The sequence below is a fragment of the Bolinopsis microptera genome, chromosome 9 (genome assembly GCF_026151205.1).
Source record: "Bolinopsis microptera isolate Bmic1 chromosome 9, MBARI_Bmic_1.0, whole genome shotgun sequence".
Classification (NCBI taxonomy): Eukaryota; Metazoa; Ctenophora; class Tentaculata; order Lobata; family Bolinopsidae; genus Bolinopsis; species Bolinopsis microptera.
The window spans coordinates 3,278,328-3,300,035 of NC_087080.1; the positions used below are offsets into that span (position 1 = coordinate 3,278,328).

At 40.3% G+C, this 21,708-nt stretch overlaps 1 long non-coding RNA gene across 1 annotated transcript; it reads right to left on the reverse strand.

Annotated features, from left to right (window-relative positions):
* Positions 1 to 2,231: 2,231 nt before the first annotated feature.
* On the reverse strand, positions 2,232 to 2,881 carry LOC134821227 (uncharacterized). The gene is made up of 2 exons (XR_010160995.1): positions 2,750 to 2,881; positions 2,232 to 2,482 (listed from the first exon to the last, which is right to left on the reverse strand). It is a non-coding gene; the product is annotated as an uncharacterized LOC134821227 (long non-coding RNA).
* Positions 2,882 to 21,708: the final 18,827 nt, after the last annotated feature.

Here is a 21,708-nt window from a genome sequence, read left to right on the forward strand (position 1 = left end):
CGAAGTTTTGTTATTCCACACTCATGAGGTGGACTGAGATCCCGTGTGAGCAGAACTTCATAGCACTGCTGTCCTGTCACAGAGCATATCTTATATGGAAACCACTCCGAGGCGGCATCCCTACCACCGTAATGAGGAACCTCCTTATCCTTATTTGCGTGTATTTCCCCCTCACGTATACTCTGGAAACTGTGCTGATTGACGGGCCACTGCTCAAGTTTGAGCCATCAATGTTTGATTGCGAGATTGATGTGACGCAGATAAAGAGCTCTTCAGCTAAATTCATACCATACCGAGGATTTATCCAAACCTTTCTCCCGCTTATCGCTATCATCCTAGCAAACGTCCTAATTCTTGCTTTTATGGGGAAAGCTGGACACCTTCGACGATTCCGTGCGGTAAAAACTGTATCGATAGTTTGTTGGACATTTCTGGTGAGTTATATTCCCTGTATGGCACTGTGGATATTGAAGGGTTTATCAGCAACAAATACCATACCCACACCGAGCAGTCAGGTGTTTATCGGACTGAGGATAGCCACCATCATGTCAATAGCTATCAACATCGTGGCAAACCCCGTTATTTATTTCTACACCAACGAGAAGTTTGCTTTCTTCATCCGAGAGCTGTTGAGGGGGGATGTGAGGGAGTTTGGGAGGAATTGGCAGAACCACGTGAATCAGGTTTCGAGTCCAACAACAGGAAACACGACTAACGCAATGCCATTGCAAATAGTTACTTCAATCGTAAGGCTAACTGGCTAAGTCAACGCCGACCCTAAGAAACTATGCCTGCCCTAAACACGCCCGTAGAACGACTAACATAAAACTCTAAATTAACGTTTTCTCTGACAAGTGGTTGTAAAAAAGGATGATGATTAATCACTCTACACTCGACTGTCACGTTTTGAAGATGAAATTTCCAGGACCGACATTTTACAGTTCAGAAAATTTCATATTTGAAAATGGGACATGATTTTGAAAATACAACTTTTTGTTTTGTTAAGCTTTCTGCTGTGGACTTCCTCCGACCGAAATCAAACTTCCAGCACCTCAATCGTGCCATTTGGTATCTACTGTTGACTTATTAATTGGTTGCGGGTGAAAAAATTAATCAAAACTGTAAAATTTCGGTCCTCGAAATTTCATCTTCAAAAACTGAAAATGGGACACAGATTGGGACGATATTATTTTGCAATTTTATTCGGGATTTTGACCCTCAGTACCTTAATTTGGTTTTATACCATCATCAATTAACTGACTAATTGGTTTCTGGGCAACAAATTCATCCAATTTGTCAAATTTGTGTTCAGAAAATTTCATATTTGAAAATGGGACAGGATTTTGAAAATACAACTTTTTGTTTTGTTAAGCTTCTGCTGTGGGCTTCCTCCGACCGAAATCAAACTTCCAGCACCTCAATCGTGCCATTTGGTATCTATTGTTGACTTTTTAATTGGTTGCGGGTGAAAAAAATCAATCAAAACTGTAATATTTAGGTCCTCGAAATTTCATCTTCAAAAACTGAAAATGGGACACAGATTGGGACAATATGATTTTGCAATTTTATTCGGGATATTGACTCCCATAGGGCCTGTCGTGATATCATGGATCGCTTAGGTTCCACCAGGATCTGGTAGTCCTCATAATTCTGCGGCCTCTATGTTTCGTCATCTCGCACAACTCTTTAAGAATCTTGTGGATTTGGCATGTGAAAATTTGCAGCCTTCCAGACATTGATTGGGTTAACGAGGTGTCGTACGTCACCTCAAGATCGGGTGACAGGGGGCTGACCAGGCCAGAACCCAATTGATTGGGTCTTAGGTCACGTGATTATGAGCCTGAGGTCACGTGACTATGACGTCACCAGACCTTCCTCTCCGTTTCCCGCTCATTGGACCAGGTGAGCTTGCATGCATGTGAATGTGGGTGTAAGTATAGCTGTACTGTAGTTTATACCTAATTAAACCCCTATAGAAACCGAAAATTTATTTTCTGGCAGAAAGCTAGAAATTTACCAAAATATCGTCATTGTTTTAAATTTATTTTGATGACCATTCCTGACCTAAAATCGCACGAGAAATCGATTAAACTTGGTTTCAGAACTCAACAATGCTTCCTTATGCCTTAAAATCCATGTTTTATCAATACAATCAACATCTCGATCATGTAGTTAAACTTATTACTTAACGGATTCAAGTATAGTTACGCGGTAGACAAACTAAAACAAAATTGTAGGTTTATAACCTGCCAGGACGTGCGCCGAGTTAAACTTGTCGAAGGTAATATTTTACGAGTATCACCCGTTAAAAACAAAACACCAGTTTAATTGTCCTTTTGTCTGAACCATATGGTTAAGTGCAAGCTGTATACAATACGTCAAAAAATCATATCAACGAATCGTATCAAAGTCCATCATCAGTTAGTAACAGAGTAAAGATCAGAGCAGAACGAAGGAACATGCTTGCTTGCGGGAATCTTTTCTGAAATATTGTCGACAGGTTAACATCAATTGCATTTCCGTTACTTGGGTGTGGGATATAAAGCATTATATGGTTGTTATTAAAGCCTACATAATACTCTTCAGTTAATATGGCTAATGTTTAGCATTATTTATAATCCATTATAATGATTGATGTGATCTGAAATTAAGTTAAGCTACAGACGTTTTTTGTGACAATTCAAGAAATAATGGTTGAGCTCCTGCCTGTGAGCCACTTAGGAAATACAGTATATCTGATTTATTGTACCTTCACTTCTTCTGCTTTTTCGTTTGCTGTCTGTGCTCTGCGACAGCAATTTGTTGCCCAGACTTCCTATCCTCCCCTACCACCTTCTTACCACAGGTTGACATAAGAGCCACTTGCCTCTCAACGGCTTGATTGTTGTTGACAAATGCCGTTTTGAGAGGCATTCTTATATAGGAGATGATAGCGGCTCTCGTCAGACCACGTAGCAAGGGGGGTAGGGTTACCCGGGCATACTCCTTCTTTGCTGAGGATAATTGTGTTATTTTTTATTTACATCATGTACTGAGACTTAAGAAACTATAACCTATGAAATAAGTGTTACATCATAAACAAACAAAGTCCGTAATTTGCTGATACGTGTTCTATGCTCACACTCGCTCCCTCAACTTCTGTCTTAATCTACGGATATCGAACGAATTGTAACAAAAAGAATAAAAAATTCACGTGTAAAGTTGCAAGTAATAATATATCTAATAGCTTGATCATATATTCAGCGACAATATTTACAAGGGAAATTGAAACCACATACTTGAAGATGTTGGCTTTACTGTTAAGAGATATCAATAATTCCGATTCAGCATAAAATTGAACAAGTTCCTCAGCCACCAAGGTCAGAATTCTGTTAATCTGTACCTTCGGTTGCTGGTCACTTCTAAGAAGTAATAATTGAAGCACTCTCCTAGTCGAAGGAATCGTTTGAGGTAACTCAAGTGGCTCTCCAATAAGGGAGGAAAACTTCATTTTTGAATGGAAAATTGTAACGAATTGAAAATGTAACGATTAAAATAATGCTTGCATTTCTTGCGTGATTTAGCAGCCTTTTTTAGCGTAATCTTGATTAAAACTGCTGCCATTGGTCGATATATTCTATCAGTAGAATAAGCTGTTGCAATTGGCCACATATTGTTAACTAATGCACCCTACTAACGCGTGTCTTACTCCGCAAAACCATCCAAAAGCTATACACTAATCCTACCTAATCTTACACTCAGCTCTAATGGCTATTCTACACTCAAACTAGAACATTCTAAAAGATCGATTATTACGCTGAAACCCTGCTGTGTACAGCTTATTGGCCACTGTGTATGTGCTAGTAGTCATATATGTGTGAAAAGATGCCGATAATACTTCCAGATTAATTACGAAAATTGAAATAACAGACACTTAAAAAAAGCTGCCCAACTGAAATTGCACAAATTGCAATACAACTGCCACATAACACAAGGTTTTTATACATATAAGTTTATTTAACGGGTGATACTCGTAAAATATTTGTTCCAAATATTACCTTCGACGAGTTTAACTAGGCGCAGGTCCTGGTAGGTTATAAACCTACAATTTTGTTTTAGTTTGTCTACCGCGTAACTATACTTGAATCCGTTAAGTAATAAGTTTAACTACATGATCGAGATGTTGATTGTATTGATAAAACATGGATTTTAAGGCATAAGGAAGCATTGTTGAGTTCTGAAACCAAGTTTAATCGATTTCTCGTGCGATTTTAGGTCAGGAATGGTCATCAAAATAAATTTAAAACAATGACGATATTTTGGTAAATTTCTAGCTTTCTGCCAGAAAATAAATTTTCGGTTTCTATAGGGGTTTAATTAGGTATAAACTACAGTACAGCTATACTTACACCCACATTCACATGCATGCAAGCTCACCTGGTCCAATGAGCGGGAAACGGAGAGGAAGGTCTGGTGACGTCATAGTCACGTGACCTCAGGCTCATAATCACGTGACCTAAGACCCAATCAATTGGGTTCTGGCCTGGTCAGCCCCCTGTCACCCGATCTTGAGGTGACGTACGACACCTCGTTAACCCAATCAATGTCTGGAAGGCTGCAAATTTTCACATGCCAAATCCACAAGATTCTTAAAGAGTTGTGCGAGATGACGAAACATAGAGGCCGCAGAATTATGAGGACTACCAGATCCTGGTGGAACCTAAGCGATCCATGATATCACGACAGGCCCTATGACTCCCAGTACACCTCAATTTGGTTTTATACCATCATTAATTAACTGACTAATTGGTTTCTGTCAAATTTGTGTTCAGAAAATTTCATATTTGAAAATGGGACAGGATTTTGAAAATGCAACCTTTCGTTTTGTTAAGCTTTCTGCTGTGGGCTTCTTCCGACCAAAATCAAACTTCCAGCACCTCAAATCGTGTCATTTGTTATCTATTGTTGACTTACTTATTGGTTGCAGGTGAAAAAATCAGTCAAAACTGTAAAATTTCGGTCCTGGAAATTTCATCTTCAAAAACTGAAAATGGGACAGATATTGGGAAAATATGATTTTGCAATTTTATTCGGGATTTTGACCCTCAATACCTCAATTTGGTTTCATACCATCATCAATTAACTGACTAATTGGTTTCTGGGCAAAAGTTTCATCCAATCTGTCAATTTTGTGTTCAGAAAATTTCATATTTGAAAATGGGACAGGATTTTGAAAATGCAACCTTTCGTTTTGTTAAGCTTTCTGCTGTGGGCTTCCTCCGACCGAAATCAAACTTCCAGCACCTCAATCGTGTCATTTGGCATCTATTGTTGACTTACTAATTGGTTGCAGGTGAAAAAATCAGTCAAACCTGTAAAATCCCTCTCCCTCTCCCTCTCCCTCTCCCTCTCCCTCTCCCTCTCCCTCTCCCTCTCCCTCTCCCTCTCCCTCTCCCTCTCCCTCTCCCTCTCCCTCTCCCTCTCCCTCTCCCTCTCCCTCTCCCTCTCCCTCTCCCTCTCCCTCTCCCTCTCCCTCTCCCTCTCCCTCTCCCTCTCCCTCTCCCTCTCCCTCTCCCTCTCCCTCTCCCTCTCCCTCTCCCTCTCCCTCTCCCTCTCCCTCTCCCTCTCCCTCTCCCTCTCCCTCTCCCTCTCCCTCTCCCTCTCCCTCTCCCTCTCCCTCTCCCTCTCCCTCTCCCTCTCCCTCTCCCTCTCCCTCTCCCTCTCCCTCTCCCTCTCCCTCTCCCTCTCCCTCTCCCTCTCCCTCTCCCTCTCCCTCTCCCTCTCCCTCTCCCTCTCCCTCTCCCTCTCCCTCTCCCTCTCCCTCTCCCTCTCCCTCTCTGAAAGAACAGTAAAGTATAATAGTATAGAATGTATAACTATAAGCTTATAAGAGGCGTGGTCGTGCTTATAAATACCAGCACCTAGCCGCCTGAGCTCTTGTGGATACACCGTTTTCTTGAAACAGATGCTTAAACTATGATCTATATTATGCTAGTAACCTCTGTAAATAGCATTAGCACTTCGTCCAACCAACCAGGGCTCTCAGAGAGAGCTAGGGAAGACTCACGATCGCGATTGGTGGATTGCTAGCACGTACTGTCCAGGCCTAATGGTAATGTGGACCATTTTCTTTAGCATTAGCCATGAGACTGAGAGCGAACTCTCTCCAAGGTCACAACAACTATGTTCAACCCTTTGCCTTTGCGTTCAATTCCTTAGCTCTCCAAAGTTTCACACAATCGAGTCCGAAGAAGGCGTGTGATGACAAGATGAAGATGAACTATTGGCTTTCCGAAGAGTTCACATTCACAATGGTCAGCACCAAGGACATCTTGACCATCTTGATCCTGACTATCAGTATCTCCATTTGGGGGCGGGGGGCCGCTGCTGCTGACGAAAATGGTATGTTACTATGTTTACCTAATCGGACGTTATTTGACCGGACATTGTGTGATTGTGAACAAACATATAATTTTACGTCTTTACACTTAATTAGTCACTGTTCTTTAGATTATAGAATTGGGGACTGTCCGGGAAACTACACGATGTGTCGGGTCGGATCAACCTGGATAGAATTTACTTTCAGTGAGTCATATAGAATTTAAAAGGATATTGGAAACGGGAATAGACACTATATAAATAGAATAGAAACAATATAAATATAAAAATCACTTCAGACTCTTTTATAAAAAACAAAATACTAATTTGAAGTTTGAACGGCTCATATTAATTTAATGCAAGGAACTTACTGGAATACTTATGACTGGAAAGCTTAACATACCCGGGCGGAACCGGCTTAAAACCGGAGAAACCCACTGACCCGAGAAAGATATCGGTCCTCCGATTGTTCTACGTTATATATCTCTCCGAATTTCCCAGATTAAGAGTCTATTCTGCCGTTCCAAATTTTTCTCAGGGAACGGCAGTATTGTTCATCAAGATCGGTATTGCTCATCATTGTTTAAACTCCGCTGCTAATCATTCATCTTCACGCTTCGTCTGTGATTGGCTGGTCTGGGGCTCTTAGTCTTATTTAAACCCCTCCTTAAATCCATAGTAACTCATCAACCGAGTCAAATTATTCAATAGTTTTCTCACAGAAAATGACATTTTGTTAATTAAAGTTAAACTTCAACGTATATTCCATTTCTGGTATACTTTTAATATAATGTTAACAATTTACTATCTATCTTAAATGAAAATGAATGTTGACTGTTAAGCCTAAGTCATTTAACTAACGTTAAAGGAAGATTGAAATAAATATAGGATTTCGAGGTTCCTTACACTTACGGATAGACCTACAACTACAAGGTAACTGTCCGGAAAATTTGGGGCATATACAATCATCTAATCAGACATTATGTCACAGCTCAAACTAGATTCAAAACAACACTTTTGCTCAATTTTCATCACTATATCGACTCCGATATCCACCAAGTTTTTCGGATAGTTTTGAAAGCCCGATGGGAAGGTCTTCACACATTTTCAAAATGATCTTCCATGAACCGAGGATATGGGGTCGTTCACATATTACGTAATCAATATTTTGGCAATTTTTACCCCCCCCCCTCCGTAATCAACCGTAATCAAGGTTTGCCCCCCCCCCCCCCCCCCCCGTAATCAAGACCCAACCCCCCTCCTATTTTACGTAATAACTAATAACTATAAGCCATTTATTTATTAAAAGTTATCACAACGGATTAAGGGGGGGGGGGGGGGGGGTTCACCCTAATTTTTTGTGAAACTTGGTTTCGAGATAGCAAGTTGACCAACAAACTAGGACCGGTGACCGAACTTTTGAGGGGGTCCCGGACCCCAACCGCCAAATGGTGCTCGCGGGGCAGCCACGCCCATATTTGGTCCAAATTAACCAAATACCCTGAGCATGCCCAAAACCCAGGTTTATGGTGCTTTACTTGTAGCTAGTGGTCCCCTAAAGTCTAAACTCGTATGGGGTCGTTCACATATTACGTAATCAATATTTAAGCAATTTTTATCCCCCCCCAGTCAAAACTGTAAAATTTCGGTCCTGGAAATTTCATCTTCAAAAACTGAAAATGGGACAGATATTGGGACAATATGATTCTGCAATTTTATTCGGGATTTTGACCCTCAATACCTCAATTTGGTTTCATACCATCATCAATTAACTGACTAATTGGTTTCTGTGCAAAAGTTTCATCCAATCTGTCAATTTTGTGTTAAGAAAATTTCATATTTGAAAATGGGACAGGATTTTGAAAATACAACTTTTTGTTTTGTTAAGCTTTCTGTTGTGGGCTTCCTACGACCGAAATCAAACTTCCAACACCTCGATCGTGTCATTTGGCATCTATTGGTGACTTACTAATTGGTTGCAGGTGAAAAAATCAGTCAAACCTGTAAACTTTCGGTCCCTCTCCCTCTCCCTCTCCCTCTCCTTCTCCCTCTCCCTCTCCCTCTCCCTCTCCCTCTCCCTCTCCCTCTCCCTCTCCCTCCCCCTCCCCCTCCCCCTCCCCCTCCCCCTCTCCCTCTCCCTCTCCCTCTCCCTCTCCCTCTCTCTCTCCCTCTCCCTCTCCCTCTCCCTCTCCCTCTCCCTCTCCCTCTCCCTCTCCCTCTCCCTCTCCCTCTCCCTCTCCCTCTCCCTCTCCCTCTCCCTCTCCCTCTCCCTCTCCCTCTCCCTCTCCCTCTCCCTCTCCCTCTCCCTCTCCCTCTCCCTCTCCCTCTCCCTCTCCCTCTCCCTCTCCCTCTCCCTCTCCCTCTCCCTCTCCCTCTCCCTCTCCCTCTCCCTCTCCCTCTCCCTCTCCCTCTCCCTCTCCCTCTCCCTCTCCCTCTCACTCTCCCTCTCCCTCTCCCTCTCCCTCTCCCTCTCCCTCCCCCTCTCCCTCTCCCTCTCTGAAAGAACAGTAAAGTATAATAGTATAGAATGTATAACTCTAAGCTTATAAGAGGCGGGTCATGCTTACCAATACCAGCACCTGCACTGTGATAAGCTGTGAGCTCTTGTGGGTACACCGTTTTCTTGAAATATATGCTTCAACTATGATCTGTATTATACTAGCAACCTCTGTGAATAGCATTAGCACTTCAAGAAATCCGTCCCACCAACCAGGGCTCTCAGAGTGAGCTAGGGAAGACTCACGATCGCGATTAGTGGATTGCTAGCGCGTACTGTCCAGGCCTAATGGTAATGTGGACCATTTTCTTTAGCATTAGCCATGAGACTGAGAGCGGTCACAACAACTATGTTCAACCCTTTGCCTTTGCGTTCAATTCCTTAGCTCTCCAAAGTTTCACACAATCGAGTCCGAAGAAGGCGTGTGTTGACAAGATGAAGATGAACTATTGGCTTTCCGAAGAGTTCACATTCACAATGGTCAGCACCAAGGACATCTTGACCATCTTGATCCTGACTATCAGTATCTCCATTTGGGGGCGGGGGGCCGCTGCTGCTGACGAAAATGGTATGTTACTATGTTTACCTTATCGGACGTTATTTGACCGGACATTGTGTGAACGGACATATAATTTTACGTCTTTACACTTAATTAGTCAAATAGTCACTGTTCTTTAGATTATAGAATTGGGGACTGTCCGGGAAACTACACGTTGTGTCGGGTCGGATCAACCTGGATAGAATTTACTTTCAGTGAGTCATATAGAATTTAAAAGGATATTGGAAACGGGAATAGATACTAGAAACAATATAAATATAAAAATCACGTCAGACTCTTTTATAAAAAACAAAATACTAATTTGAACGGCTGCAAGGAACTTACTGGAATACTTATGACTGGAAAGCTTAACGTATCCGGGCGGAACCGGCTTAAAACCGGAGAAACCCACTGACCCGAGAAAAATATCGGTCCTCCGATTGTAAGTATAGGCTAACCTTCCACATAAAGTTGGTTTCATTCCAAAATATTGATATTTGACCAATTTATGGGCCAAAAATCGATAAAATTTGGTGCGTATGCCCAAATATGGTCATATGGTTTTTGGCTCATAACTCAGTCATTTGTTGTCCAATCTTGATGAAAATTCATATATGAGTTTAGGGGACCACTAGCTACAAGTAGAGCACCTAAAATCTGGTTTTTGGGCATGCTCAGGGTATTTGCCTAATTTGGGCCTAATTTGGACCAAATATGGGCGTGGCTGCCACGCGAGCACCGTTTGGCGGTTGGGGTCCGGGACCCCCTCAAAAGTTCGGTCACCGGTCCCTCCCCCCCCCTTAATGAATGAAATAATCGCAAAGCACTAAACGAAAATTGGTTTAAAAAACGAAAATTTTGATTACATAATTAACGAAAATTGTCCAATCGGTAAAAAATTAAAATTTTTATTACGTAATCAACGACCAAACGGCAAACATTCTCTCACATCTAACGTTCGCACGCCAATCCTTGTGCGTGGCGCTATTTTCAAGCTTCCGAGATAAGCGAGCAATAGACTATCATACCTACATACACGCTACATGAAGAGGTCTCCTCCTAGTCGTTGGAGTGGCCTGCATCACACACATCTCTTTTATGATGTATCATGTTCCTCCATTCCACTCGTTTTATGGCAAACTGTTTTACTGCGTCTCTGCTGATGTTATCGACACCTGTAATGTCAGCCGCATCCTCGAGTACACAGGCCATCGAGCCTTTGCGGGGTCGTCCTTTCAATCTCTTTCCATAGTTTAGTTTCCAATCCAGTAGAAAATTGGGAAACCGTGTCTCTGGCATTCTGACAACGTGTCTGTACCACCTTAGTCTAGCCGAACCGATGAAGGTTTCAATAGACTTTATTCCAGCACGCCTGAGAACTTCTTCATTGGAGACATGGAAGAACCACTTTATCTTCAAGATTCTTCTCAGGGAGGTCAGATGGAAGACCTCGAACCGTTTCATCTGCTTCTTTGTTGTGTTCCACACTTCAGCTCCATATAACAGAATAGTAATAACAGCAGCCTTGTTGATACGGATCTTGGTGGGCGTTCTTATAGTTCTACTGTTTCATATCTTCCAAAGCTGATGGAACGCACCATTAGCACGCTGATCCTGATGTCAAGATCTCGGTCAATAGTACCATCCCCACTGATGTTGGCACCAAGATAAACAAAGTTACTGACCTGTTCAACAGGTTCTCCCTCCACTGTTAGCTTTATACTGTCTCTTTCAGTGTAAGGTCGCGGGGACGCACACTTGCTGATCGCCATGCATTGTGTCTTTTTAGCGTTGATCTTTAACCCAGCATAAGAGGTGTGATAAGCTATAAGATCAGTGGACTCTATTGCAGCCCTTCTTCAGTATTGTCCATCACTGCCAGATCATCAGCGTAGTCACTATCCATGGTAACTTTTTCATCTGCACCCCTCAGTTTCTTTTGCAGTACAGCACCATAACTGATTGCCTTGTGAACCTCAGCCAAAAAGATACCAAAGTTCAGACAAAAATTAAATACAGGAGGGCCCTGGATATCACCCTGTCCAGTGCCTGAATTGACAGAGAACCAATCAGACATTTCCCCATTAACCCTGACAGCACTCATGGTTCCGTTGAAAAATGCCTGAAAGATTCTAACATATTTCTCAGGGAGTCCATAGTGTCTCATGCTTGACCAGATAAACTCTCTTCTGATGGAATTAAACGCTGCCTTAAAATCAATGAAATTAACATAAAGTGGAATGTTAAATTCAATGCAGTTATGAATAATGGTGCAGATGGAATAAATCTGATCAATACATGAGCGGTTCCGTCTGAACCCACACTGGTTTTCCCTAAGAAGACACTCCATTCCAACATCCAGCCTCTTAAGAAGAACCATTTGAAGAACCTTAGACGATGTTGCCCTAAGAGTTATACCCCTATTATTACTGCAGTATGAGGTGTCTCCCTTCTTTCCAATAACCACTATAACCCCTTAAGCCAATCATCAGGGATCGCCTCCTCTTCCCATACCTTTTTAAACAGTAGCTCTAGTTGGCCAACAAGTGCACTTCCGCCATACTTAAGTTGCTCATTAGTTATCTCATCAACCCCCGCACTTTTGCAGTTCTTTCTTTAGAGCATAACTAATCTCATCTCTAGAAGGAGGTCCATCAGAACAAGTAAAGAAAGGTAATCAAAACTCATTTAACTCGGTTGTGAGGGCACACCATCGAGGTCATCAAGGTTAGCATCAGATAGTGGAGGATTTAAGAGCTCAGTAAAGTGCCCCTTCCACCTTTCCTTCTGACTGTGCGTCGTGACCCCCATTGTCGTTGCACTTAGTGAAAGCCACGATGTAGTCGTGCACTCGTGGCGCGGGCCTACAACGTATGGCAAGCAATCAAGCATGTCATACTTGAAGTAGGAGGTATACGTGGTCCTAAATGATGCAATTTTGGAAAAGTTGGTCAGCCGAATGAAACCTAAAAATTGAACCTAAAAAGGTCATAAGGGGTCGTTCACATATTACGTAATCAGCCGAGGGGGGAGGGGGGTTTCCAAATGCTTACGGTTGATCATGAATCATGATGAGCCGAAATCATTGTTATGATATCCGGCCAAGCACCTTCTAAACTACTTACTATATATTATAGCCGGATATTCGATCAATTTCTAAATTTTATCACATGATAGCATGATCAGGGTAGCATGAAACGTAGAGAAAAGTGTTTTCTAGGAAAAAGTCAAGGGGGGGGGGGGGGGGGGTCAGGCCATGATTAAGTAATATTGCTGTCTGGGGGGGGGGGGGGGTTGGGTCTTGATAACGGTTGATTATGGAAGGGGGGAGGGGGGTAAAAATTGCTAAAATATTGAATACGTAATATGTGAACGACCCCTAAATCCTTTGGAAGCTTCGATTGGCCGACATCTGTCCGACAGCGACATCTGTCCGACTCAGAAGATAGGTTATTTGGACAATAGTTTTTGTCGGATCCTACCGTACGATTTTCTTGAAACTTTCCATAAAGTATGGTGGTTATAGGACGAATAATCTGTGTAAGTTTAAGCGAGTTTCTATGTGCCAAATTTAAGATATTACCTTAAACACAAAGTGGTTCCAAAGCATATATCTGGAGATACAACGATACGATTTTCTTGAAACTTTCTAGATAGTAAGATAGCTTTAAGACAAATAATTTGTGAAAGTTTGGATAAATTTCTATATGCCAAATTTGAGATATCACTTCAAACACACGAAAATAGTGCTGTCGGACAGATGTCGTGTTATCGTCCATATCGCGTAAAATATTGACCTTATAAGGTAATCGTGACGTCGCGTTATCCATGACAGTTGGCACGAGTACTGAACAGACTGCAGTCACGTCAGGCACAGATTTTTAGTTAGGCACGGCTTTTGAAAAGACGTGCCCAGCGTGCCTGAGGAGTTGTCACGTATCCTTGGCACGCCCTCTAAACAAACTACGTGCCTATGGTCATGACTGTCTTGCCTGTTGGCATTCCGTCTGACCGCACTATGACAACAGTCATGGTGACAACAGTCATGGTGACAACAGTCATGGTGACAACAGTCATGGTGACAACAGTCATGGTGACAACAGTCATGGTGACAACAGTCATCATGGTGACAACAGTCATGGTGACAACAGCCATGGTGACAACAGTCATAGTATGGTCGGGCCCTTAAATTCGGAAAATAAATTATTGGCGACATTCTTACAATTCCTTTACAATTTTGCTAGAACACCTCCATAAATTCATGATACCATTAATCATTGCTCAGTAGTCATGAGTTAAATATACAATTAACAGGTTGGTTACCAGTCGAACGTGATGTGGACATAGAGTGGGATCTTGAGTCGACACCTTTAGAAATTAAAACTAATAGTGTGCTGGGGAGTAACGATAGGGTGGTAGTGTCCTTCTACTCAGCTGGGGGAGAGTATGCAGGAGGAGTCCAGCTCTACTTCAGCTCTACTCCACTATACCATCTCGGCGGGTGTACCACATACGACCCTAACTTCCCTGTTAATCCCCCCTCTGCTACTAACAAGGTTTGGCGTATCACACTAACCAGAACTGCAGGTGTTAGAGTAGTGATACACTGTAACGAGGTAGAGGTGCTCAACACACTGATCGTTCAATCAACGTGTATAAGGTGGAGCACGTACTGGAACAGAGACGTGGCAAAGATAACGTTCCATTCCTCCGAAACAGCATCTGATTACTACAGACCACAACCAGGTGACTAATAACAACAAGCATTGGTTTAACTAAGTAACAATAACTTTTATTTATATAGCTACCTTGCTGATTCTCTCGTAAGCTCGTGATTACGTGTTTTCTGTCTAAATTTCAAGTGTGTTATTTAACATATAATATAAAACATATATAGGATATGGGATACAGGATAGTTAGCATATTGTTATTTATAACTTAATAAAGTGGTCATAATTTTTATCAATTACTGTTCTCCAAATGAAATAAATAACATTCTTTCACTGAAGGCAGAGTTATAATCATATTGACAATAGCGGATTGCAAAATAGCTAACTTTAATTTTAAAATATTGCATATTTTGTAGTACTAGTAGACATCATGGAGACAAGCCATTTCAGTGAAAATTTGGGCATGGAACTTAGGGGTTGAAAGAATTATCAATTGAAAACTGATGTTTTTACGGCAAGTTTCCATAAATGAAATTTTGTTATCAGCGCTGATAATCGCTTATTGGGCGCTTTTTTCGGCGCTTTTTTCAAAAAAACAGCCGTTTATAATCGATTTTTTAACGATTATAAGCGATTTTTTTGAAACTTTCCGTAAACCCACTTATAAGCGCTTTATAAGCGTTTTTTAGCGCTTTACAAACAGCCAAATTGTAACCCACTTATAAGCGCTTATAATCGCTTATAAATGGTTCAAAAAAGCGCCTACGAATCGCTTATCTGGCCGACCGCTTATCCACCACTTTTTACCGCCAATCCTACTGGAAAATCGCTTTCAAATCGTTTGTGGAGACTTATGATCGCTTATTATATAAGCTCTTATAAGCGTTTTTATATTGAAAAAAGCGCTTTTTTGAATTATTACATCAATTATAGTGGATTATAAGCGATTTTTTTTGAACCGCTTGTAATCGTAAAAAAAGCGCCGAAAAAGCGCCCAATAAGCGATTATCAGCGCTGATCATAAAATTTCATTTATGGAAACTTGCCGTTTTTACAAAATATCTTGAACATAAGCAGTAAGGTATTTTTCCAAACAAACTCAAAACTGTTTTCGTTCAATATTTATTTTGCAGAGTTTACACAGTATGTGCATTCATAATTTGTTGATGAGGCGAATTTTTAGCGTTAACCCTTATGACTGATAACAATTTGAATTAGTGTTGGGCTTAGAATTAAGAAGGAAAATGCGAATCAGGGTACTATTGTGCCCTGAATCGGGAACTACTGTGTCGCTTAATTGGAACTAACCAGTGATTAAGGTACAATTGTGCCCTAAATCGGGAACTATTGTGCTTTGATACTTTGACCTGCGTGACAAAAAGGGAACAACTGTGTCTCACACGTGCAATCGCGCTCAAGGGGTCTGGTAGGTTATGCCAATTGCATATCATTTCTGATAATAACTTGTCTACTCTTGTTCCAACGTTCTGCTTGTTGATTTGATATTTGACCTATGTCTATTGCTAGGCCTAAACAGTAATCATCATCGGTCTGGTCGTATTATAGCTCTTAGAAATGCGGAACTTATTGTGTAATTGCAAACTGTGGCTTATAATCAATTGCTCAATACAAGTGTTTCGATGTATCAGTGCAAACGGACTCTAGCAACAATAACATTCAGTATGACAAGGAATGTGAGGTACCAGAATCATTTTTGTTGATTGATGAACATTTAGAACATTTGAATATAATTTGAAACATTACAGAAATGTTGTACAAATCGCTCAAACACACACACTAGGTTTTAATTCGGTAAAATTCCATTCGAAAATTAAATGATTCTCAAAATGTAGGTGTCTAAAGAAAATGTGATACTGTGTGACAAAGTTAAGAATGTCGTAGTGAAAGAGAGTTAACTGTCAATAAATTCATGTGAGGTACTATCGAAGTTCAAAATGTTGTGATTGGTGACATGATAATGACTGATAAGAAAAAGTTTTCATGTCAACTGTGCCATAATCCATAACAGTGTGATGACTGTCAAAGTGTCGACCACTGGGTACTTGGACGAACAAGTGTACCCGAGGTGTTCTGAGAGAATAAGGGGGCAGGCTCGGGAACACGAACGCGCACTAGTCGCTAGGGCAAAAAAGTGAAATGCACAGTAAGCAAGTTAAAAAAAGGAAAATTAAAATGCCGTTTGGGCCAAATGCAGTGAGCCAGTAAGGTACGGTCGTAAGAGCATGTGGCTCTGAAGACTAAATCTGATGAGACTGATGAAGCTGATGCTGAAAATGAAGACTAAAAGAGGGGGAAGCAAAGGAGAAGGAAAGGATGCAGGGGGACAAGAAAAAAGAAAGAAGAAACAAGAGTGGAGACAAACCACCTGCTGAGGTCTGGCTAAAATCTGAATGCAGTGAGCGGCCCGTGTAACATAATCGTCCGTGGCAGTCTACCCCGTACGCAGACTACGGTCCAAGATTTCAGGCGCCAGAATACACCTTTTGGTGCAGAGCTGGTCACGACCAGGGTCCTCTCGGGTACCCCGTCTCGGAGGTCGGGCCAATGGAGCGCTCCATTGCTGTACTAACAACCATTGTAATATCACTAGCAACTAGCAGGAACCCGCATAACCCTAAAATGGTGTCAAGACTCGAGAGACTAAAATAATTATTACCTATTTAATTCACGTTTTTGACACCACTTGGTGGGTCAAATTTTGGGCTCTAAAATTCCTATTCCTTGGCCTATTTTGTATTTTTTCACGCTGATTTGGAGGCCATTAAAGCATTTGACCGAGTCAAAAAAGTTTCAGTTGTATATCTTGTACGGTTTTTGCGAAAAGTCGCGTTAAAGTTGATGCCGTGGTGTCAGTAAAATGGTACGGATAAACACATATCTATATATATATATATATCTTCTCGCTTTATATATTGTAAGATAATATATTTTTTAATATCATAATTTATAATGACAAAAGCCCAATAATAAGGATTGATTTAAATTTTCCGGCAGCCTTATAATTGCCCTTCCTAACAACCGGTTCCGGTCAGGCAAAATCCGGCTAACCGGATAATGGATTGATATCCAGCAAAATCCGGTCCGGCAGCCAAAAGCCCACTCCGGTTGGTTCCTAGTTATGTTAGAGGTTGCTCGAAAGGGTTCGGGTTGGGACAGGAAAACTAAATCGTGGAAGAGAACATAAGAAACCGTCAAAATAACCCTTATAATTGTATCACACAACCCAATTAATCAGTTCAACGTGATTTAATATGACATATCGACAGTGAACTGTACGGGACTGAAGGCTGAGTGGAGAACTGCGATCAGAACAACAACACAGTTCCCAGTAGTCCCAGGAACCGTGGTGGAAGTGAATTGTGTTGAATCCAGAGCTCTCAATAAAGGGAGCAGCGAGATGACCTGCACCTCAAGAACGGAATTTATTTTCGATTTTAATGAACCCGAGTGTATAAATACAGGTATTGTAGAAGCGAGCATGCTAAATGACCATAGCATCACTACAAAAGGATAACTAAACTCTTCATACAACCAGGATAGTATCATCAGAACCGACTTAAGGGGGTAAAATAATGTCGTAAGGGGAATAGTTGGTTATATCACTATAGAAAACTGTTTTAATTTAATGTTACTGTTGATGGGCTATGACCGATAGCTCAGATGATACTGCAATCTAACTTAGATATCTAAATAAGAAAATGTATGTTTGAGTTTTCCGGGTGGAAAAGTATGACAGCAGAAACCCAGTACCCAGAGGTCCCCAGAAAAGTTATCGAGGTAACCTGCGCTGAGATACTGAGATCTCGAAACAGGGAGCAGCATTTGACAAAGCAAAATAAAATGCAAAATAAATTTAAACTCAAAAATTTAACAAAGAATGCATTGTTATTATAACATAGTAAAACACTTTGTTTCATAAATATATTAAGTTTAGATTAAAACACTTAATACAATCGTGAGATGTACGCAGAATCTAGCTCAATGTTACAACATAAACCCTTGATGATATAGTCTAGTAAATATTAGAAACTAGCCACACATCCGGTGATTTCCATTTCAAATGACAAAAACCAGAAGATCTTAATAAGGTCCAATGATAATCTACTCCTATCTCAAGTTATTAATTAACAACCCCAGGAACGAAGACGATGCTGTATAAAATCTATAAGAATGTCGACAGAATAGAGATGAACAGGAAGAAAGAAAGAGAATATCAGCTCCAATTAATTTAAGAGAATTCAAGGTTAGTAAGAAAAATGTCCACTTAAAGTGTTTTTTACTGCAACACTTCTATTGTGCTGAATTCCTAAAATTCAATTGCTGTTCAACACACATTATTATTATCTAAATTATTTTCAGTTTGACGGTGACCAAATTTTACATTTTGAACATGAACTGTGTTGATCAAATCACCATTTCAGAATACAGATTACAGAAACGAGCTTCATGGTAATGAATACCCTGAAAAAATACACATAACTCCATCAGTATCACTGTGAGACACATTTGTGTTTTTTAACATTTATAAACATTATTCAATGTTAGTTGTGGAACACAACAACAAGATTGAGAATAATCGTGTGCGAGGGTAGGGACCCAGATGTCGTTTCTAACCCAAATAAACTTTAAATAACTAACCCAAATAAACTTTAAATACATAAATATGTATTTAACATTAATATATATATAAATATATATAAATTAAATTCAAAATCTATTCAAAGATTTAACAAAGGTTTGATGTATTGCTATTATATCATATTATAACACTTTGTTTCAGACCCTTGCTCAGCGGTAACGAACCTTTCAACTGAAAAGACAAAATGTGAATCCTTTGTTGACCATTTTATGAGCTGTGAATGAGCAGTAAGTACAAGAAGCAGAGGAATACTCTTTTCGTCGAAATCTTTCAAAAAAACTGTTCAAGCAATATTCAATAAATTTTAACATTATTGGGCTTATATTAATACTTTTCATACAAAGTTACAACAAAGTCTTCATGTTATGTATCCTGGGTTTGGACAGGATATTACCCGCTTAAAATATTTCCATCGCGATACATAATACTCAATAAATATAATAGATTTGTAGTGTTGTAATTAGTTTTGAACTGTTGAAGTTTATCCAGTCTTAATATATAACAACCTTAGAAAAGCAAAGTTATTTGCCTTCGTTTTTAAACCTACTTTCAGTTTTTATCAGCAGCTATAATTACGGTACGTACCTATACTTATTACTTAATACGTAGAATCTAGTTAATTTTTTTTTTTTTGGGTTGGGGCACCCACTTTACCTTCCTATCGGAAGGCTACGTCCGTCTGGTGACTAACGTCTATTGGGGTCCCTCCGGTTGTAGGTGTCACAGGGTACGGACACTTGGCATGGGCTAGTGCTCCTTACCCTCCGGAGGATAAAGCCTTAGTGAGCGACGTTTTCCCGTAGGAAAACTGTCATAATGCTCGGTCTCGGGAGAGCACCACCCATGCCTAGGTGATCTCCCGGGCGCTCTTTTAGAACAGGCTGCCCCCTGTCTTTTCTAGTGAGCAGACAGGAACCTACCGGGCATACCTGAGCAACTAGTATCTCTTGCCCAAATCTATGATTTCTTTTATTTGCGCGCGTCTTTGCGACGCGCGGTATAATGTTGACAATAGGAAGCTACCAAGCAAATTTGTGTTTTGTGAAGACCCTTTTTTTGTTTAATTTGAAATTTTGGGCCGCGTGTGACTTTTCTTTGTTTGTGTGTTCGTGTTGCTTCCGTTTACCGGAGTTTTTCTGGGTGCTAATTATCCACTAGCTGGAAAAGGAGTAAGTGCTAGATATCCACTAGCTGGAAAAATAACTAATTGCTAGATATCCACTAGCTGGAGCGGCCCGGGGGGCGGCGTGTGAGTGAGTGAGTGAGTGGGGGTGGGTACACCTGGAGATGAGACTGGTGTGTGATCTGATCCAGTCAGTATGGTACACTGTTGCCAGCTGACTCACCAGCAACAATGCAAGTCCAAGAAGAAAGAAGGAGAGACACTGTCCGTTATCTGGGTGAGCCACCACCGACAGTGCTCCCACTTCTGTGGGGCTGAGGGTGTTGGCTCCAAGAACCAGCCGTGAGCGAGCAGCGCCAGACCCCCTTTATGGTTAACTTGAGAATAACAGGACTATGCCTTTCTCCAGGCCAATCCGTTCAGTAACCAGCTGACCCAGCACCACCTCTGATGGAAGATGTGGTTCGGATTGGACTTCGCTAGGATTTGTCAGTTTTTCTGTAGACACTAATGCTCCCTCGAGGAAAGACATGAGCCCCGGCGAAGCTGACCAAAAACGTGGCAGGGATTCTCACCCTATCTAGTTAATTGTAACAACATACACCCTTGATAGCTTGGTGATTTAGTCTATCAAATATCAGAAACTGACTGGAAATTCGGTGCTTCCATTTCAAATGGCAAAAGCGAGAAGATCTTTATATCGTCAATTAATAATAATCTACTCCTATCTTAGGTTATTAATAACCAACCCCAGGAACGAAAACGATGCTGTATACAGACTATACGAATGTTCAACAGGAAGGAAGATAGGATATCAACTTCAACCAAATAATGAGAATTTAAGGTTAGTTTTTTTTCTATTGTGCTGAATTCCAAAAATTCAATTGCTTTTTAATACACACATTGCTATTATCTAACTGATTTTCAACTTGACTGTGATAAAATTTACAGAAACGAGCTTCATAGCATTGATAAGTAATGAATACCCTGAAAAAGACACACAACTCCATCACTGTGAGACACATTTGTGTTTATAAACATTTATAAACATTATTCAATGTTAAATACATATTATTTATAAATATGTATTTAGCATTAAATAAAATTCAAAATCTATTCAAAGATTTCACAAAGTTTTGATGTTTTGCTATCATATCATAAATTAGAAATTAGAAATTAGAAATTAGAAATTAGAAATTAGAAATTAGAAATTAGAAATTAGAAATTAGAAATTAGAAATTAGACATTAGAAAGATCATTACAAAATTACATGAGTCAGATCCCAATCAATTAAATGAAAATTCAACCAAACAAAAAAACATAACATAAATAAAGAAATGGTTTCAAAGTGTGCACGGAATATGGATACTAAGTCACAGCTTACTTTTAGGAAATCTTTCACGAAATAGATCATAAACAAAATTTCTGGTCTCAAGAATGTTATCCTCATTAAATAATTTACTGAATTGACTATTTGTGAGCATGTTGTGAAGGTCTGTGCTGTTTCTTTGTCTGATCTTCTTGTAGACAGGTCATTCTTTTAAAAGCAGATGGGAGAGGACATTCTTAAAGCAGATCATATTATAATAACACTTTATTTCAGATTCTTACTCAGCGGGAACGAACCTTTCAACTGACAAAATGTGAATCCTTTGTTGACTATTTTATGAGCTGTGAGTAGTAAGGTGAGGTAAAAGAAGAGGAAGAATATTCTTTTAAAAACTGTTCAATCAATATCCAATAATTATTATTTCATGAAATGTGATCATTTCTACTTTTACGTTTAGTAGAGGCTGTTACGGGCAAAAAGACGTGTTTTCTGCTACGAGTTTAGAGACCTAACCGCTAATTGGACACAATAGT